Here is a 4,438-nt window from a genome sequence, read left to right as displayed (position 1 = left end):
AGTGTTCAAGCCCTAAAACAAAAAAACACCCCAAAAAAAAAAAAAAGGTTGTTTTGTTTTGTTTTTGAGTAAGAGAGACAAGGAGAGTCAAAGATGGGCACCAACAACACAATCTCAACACTGCTATCCACCCCCCTCAACCTCAGGCAACCCTGGATCACGGGCTTATTCAGGGAGGTTTCCAGACATGAACTCAGAACCTTCTCATGTGGGTCAGCCTTGCAGAGCATAGTTTTAGCCCTGTGCCATCGTCCAGTCCCTCCTTTCCCATTTAATCAAGAAACCACTTCCTCTCCTCCAGCTGACAGTGCAGAATGCCTAGAGACACTTCACTGAAGACCGACTCAGACGAGTCACCATGGTTCGTGCCCTGTCTCTACTGACACAGTCTCCACAGCAAAGCAATGGGAGGCTATCCTTGTGAGATGAATTAGATCAAATTCATGTTCAGTCAGAGCCCCAGACTCACGAAGACTCAGTCACGAATATCTCAAAGTGTGTGAAGAGTTTGGACTATGAAGAAAAACTCAAGCTTCACCCTTGTGCTGTTGCTAGCATCCTGGTATGATCCTGCCAATGGACTGTGCCTACCAAAGTGGGCGCAAGTCAGCACCGACCGGGTGACAGCGGCACTTGTTAACGGATGGGAGAGTGTCGAGCTGCGTGTGAAGTCCTTGGTTCTTTGGGTCCAGATCACTAAAATTAGAGATCCGTCCCTAGGCGCAAAATGAAACCGCAACCACGAATGAAGTAGATAGAAAAGAAGACTTAATAGGAAAGAAAGGAAAGGAAAGAAAGGAAGTACACCCAAGAGGCTCTTAGGCAGGTAGATTGCCAGGTGGCAACCGCACTTGGTACTAGTTAACCCTTATTTTCATTACTAGCGGTCATGAATATTCATTAGTGGGAGGTCCCTTACGCTGCTTATGTACTTCCTTTAAATTTGAATCCACACGTTCTTTTCCTGCACCTGTGCACCTTCCTCACAGATAAAGAATGAGGACCTTGATCAGGCCCAATGCGAGCCAGGCTGCCCCAATTAGACTGCCGAGTTAGTCCATCGCCCTAATGGGAATTAGGGCATCGACCAAAACGCTTGCTTAGGTCTTTTTGATAAGAGAAAAATCTACAAATCATCCCTGTGTGCTTCCCTCAGGCCCCAAGGAAGGAAGATAGCAAATTGCCTCACCCTCCTGGCACCTGGAGCTAGATGAGCCTTTCACTTTTCTCTTAGGGCTGCCCGCTCACGACTAACTGCCTACCACACACTATGCTGGTTTTTTGTTCGTTTGTTTGTTGAGAGGTTTTTGCTGTAGGGCGCATGTGCTCGCCAGAAAGACAGAGAGAGAGAGACAGACAGTGAGAAATCATCCCAGGGGGATGGCCATGCCGCAATCCCTTCTCCTCCATTCTCCTCTCAGGATTTTGGGCATGCACGCACACGCACCTGGCATGAGTTTAAGCCACCGGGTCCGGGGTCCGAGACTTGAACCATGGTTGACTACATGGGAGTCCGGCAACATAGCTATTATGCCAACTGCTGGTCCCTGTTGTTTTTTGTTTGTTTGTTTGTTTTTAAAGAATTACTTTTATTTATCTTTATTTATTTATTTTTAATTTGTCCATAGAGAGACAGGGCAAGAGTGAATGAGTGAGAGAGAAAGTGAGAAAGTAAGAAAGCAAGCCGCCAGGTCCGGGACTCGAATCATGGTGGGCCATGTGGGAGTCCAATGCCTTTAACCACCAGGCCTCCTGCCGGCCCTGGCACTAGGCTGTTTCAAAAAAGATACTAGGAAATAAGTGATATGATGTCTAAAAATAAGAGATAAGGGGACTGACCCTGTGGCGTGGTGGTTAAGGGAACCAGTTCCCACATGACCAACTGTGGTTCGAATCCCAGCCTTGGAGTCTTGAAAAGCATGTGGGACATGTGTCTGCATGATTCAAAGCCTGATAGGATGGAGAAATGGAGAAGGGATTGCAGGGTGACCACGATTAGGGGCTATTTTCTCTCTGCCTCTGGAGGAGAATGGATTTGGCATGGCCATCCTCCCTGGGGTTGAGTGGTTGATCTCTCTCTCTCTCTCTCTCTCAGCACATGTACTCTATGGCAAAAACTTCAAAAACATTTTTTTGGTATAGCAGAAGATAAAACAGTAGTTTGACATGCTACTTTTTCTATAAAGATATATATAAGCTTAGGTACATACAGGCCTAATTACATGTAAAATAATCTCTTTTTTTTTCTTGAGATAAATCTTTTCTACTATTTTCAGTAAATACTTACAAATAAGGGAATCTGGGCAAAACCTACCAGTATAGTCAGGATGCTATGGAACACTTTGAATACTCGCTCTCAACTCCAGCAGTGACTTCACCTGTCCTAGCGGGTGCCTCCTGTTTTTTTTTTTTTTTTGGGGGGGGGGTTGTTTGTTTGTTTGTGAATTATTTTGTTAACTTTATTTATTTTAATTTCACCAGAGGGACAGAGAGAGAGAGACTGAGGAAGCAAGCTACCAGATCTGGGACTCAAACCACGGTCAGCCATGTGGGAGTCCAGCACTCTTAACCACCACACCACCTGCGGGCCCCCGTCCTATTTTCTTGGTACCGGTCAGACTCTCAGCCCTCATGTAGAAGGGTGGGGCGTGGAGAGAGAGACAGCGTGTGAATGAGAGAGCGAGAGGGAGCATGAGAGAGTGAGTGAGAGTGGAGTTAGGAAAGGCGGACAGGAGAACTCAAAGAGTCCTCTTCCAAGTAAGGGGCACCAGGCCATGAGGACGAGCCCCAGCTCTGGGGCGCACTCGGCGGTCTGCAGAGCTGCACAGCTCCACTGTCACATGGTCCTGGGGCCAGTGCGGGAGGCTGGCTCACAGGTGAAGAGAGAACCCGGTTTTCCCGGAGGAGCACAACCCCAAACGCCCTTTTCCCTAAGGGAGGCCCCTGTGGCCCACAGGCAGACCCCGCAGACAGTTTTATTCTCTACAGAATCAGTCAGTGCCCATCCCGCTCCCGTCTTCACTGGCAGGGAAGTAGACAGCCATCCCTCCAGAGGGGTGGGGGCAGTGCTGCATGGTCCACTCGGGACCCGGGACATGCCGAAGGCCTTCGGCCTGAGTCCCCGTCAGTCATCTGCATCCTCTGATTCTTCTGTCGACTCTGACACTCTCTGGCACATCGTCTCCCACCTGCTGGAACCTTCCCGACTGTGCATCCCACATGTACTTCATGGTCACTTTGAATTCGTACCCAGAAAGCTTCAGGACCCGGGCCTGCCCCGGCGTCAGCACGTCGCCCTCCCTGCACACCCAGTAGTCGGGGCGCAGTCACCACACCTCTCCTGAGGGCGGTGGGCAGGCCCAGCTGCCTGAGCTGCGGCTCCAGTGGGGGACCTGCTCCAGGGGCCCTGGATCCAGCTCACAGTGAAAGCTGCCTTGTTCCCAGCTCGGGCGTGGTCCATCTCCGTGTGTTTCATGAACCACTCGCTCACCTCCTCCTCAGTGCCGTCAGTGCAGCTGGTGAGGAGACCGACTTCACCCGCAGCTTCTAGCTGACCTGGTGCAGGCTGTCTCTGTACTCATCAGCTGGCCTTTGACCCTAGGCCACCACCATCACCTTGTTTTTCCCGAAGAACATCCGGCTGTGTGTCCAGGCATTCCGGATGTCCTTCAGCTTCTGTTCCTCATGTTGGCCACTGAGAAGATGAAGAGGTACTTGTATGTGTCCACACATTCCCGAAGCTCTTCTATAAGGTTCTGTTTTAGCTCCAAGCCTTTCTTGGCAGTTCTGGCTAAGGAAATTTTCTTGTTACGCTTGGATTTGGGCATCCGTAAAGTAATCTTAAGAGATAAACAAAACACAAAATGATGTTTGCCCCTGAAGAAGGTCAGCAGGATTGAAAGTCAAGGTAGGGTGAGGACACAGCCGTTCCCTCTGCGCCTTTCAGGCTGTGTGTCTTTGTACCGTGGACAGGTCTTTCTGCTAAGTACTGAACATTTGGAAATGGGAGTCCATTGATGAATTGGGAAAACAGGAGCAGAGGAGCATGAAATCTGGAATGTTCTGTGCATGGGAGATTGAGACAACCTTGCAAGAGACTCGAGGCATCATTGGGAAATAGCTTCAGGATCCTCCCAGCCCAGGCTGAGGAAGCTGGGGCATGTATGAGGAAGCTGGGGCTTCTGGGAGTTCACCACCCACCACGATTAGACCATGCTGAGAGCTACAGGGCAGGAGGGCTGGGGCTACTGACCCCTGAGCACGCTGAGGCAGGGTGACCGTGGCTGCTGAGAGGTGGAAAGATCATTGGGCCCAGAGATGCAGATTCCGGCAGCTGCAACCCGCTGGGCATACACTGAGGCCTCTGAGGGCCTGGCAGGGCACCCACAGCTCCTCTTACACCGTGAGATAGTGACCTACTGACCACACTGAGAAAGGG

General features: G+C 50.3%; 1 pseudogene; it reads right to left on the bottom strand.

Annotated features, from left to right (window-relative positions):
• Positions 1-3,124: 3,124 nt before the first annotated feature.
• On the bottom strand, positions 3,125-3,827 carry LOC102472711 (mRNA turnover protein 4 homolog pseudogene; annotated as a pseudogene).
• Between the last annotated feature and the right edge of the window lie 611 nt (positions 3,828-4,438).

This window comes from Tupaia chinensis, unplaced genomic scaffold, assembly GCF_000334495.1.
Source record: "Tupaia chinensis unplaced genomic scaffold, TupChi_1.0 Scaffold145148_1, whole genome shotgun sequence".
In the NCBI taxonomy this organism is placed as follows: Eukaryota; Metazoa; Chordata; class Mammalia; order Scandentia; family Tupaiidae; genus Tupaia; species Tupaia belangeri.
Note: the sequence above shows the minus strand (reverse complement) of the source record. Positions and strands in the feature narration are given on the sequence as shown.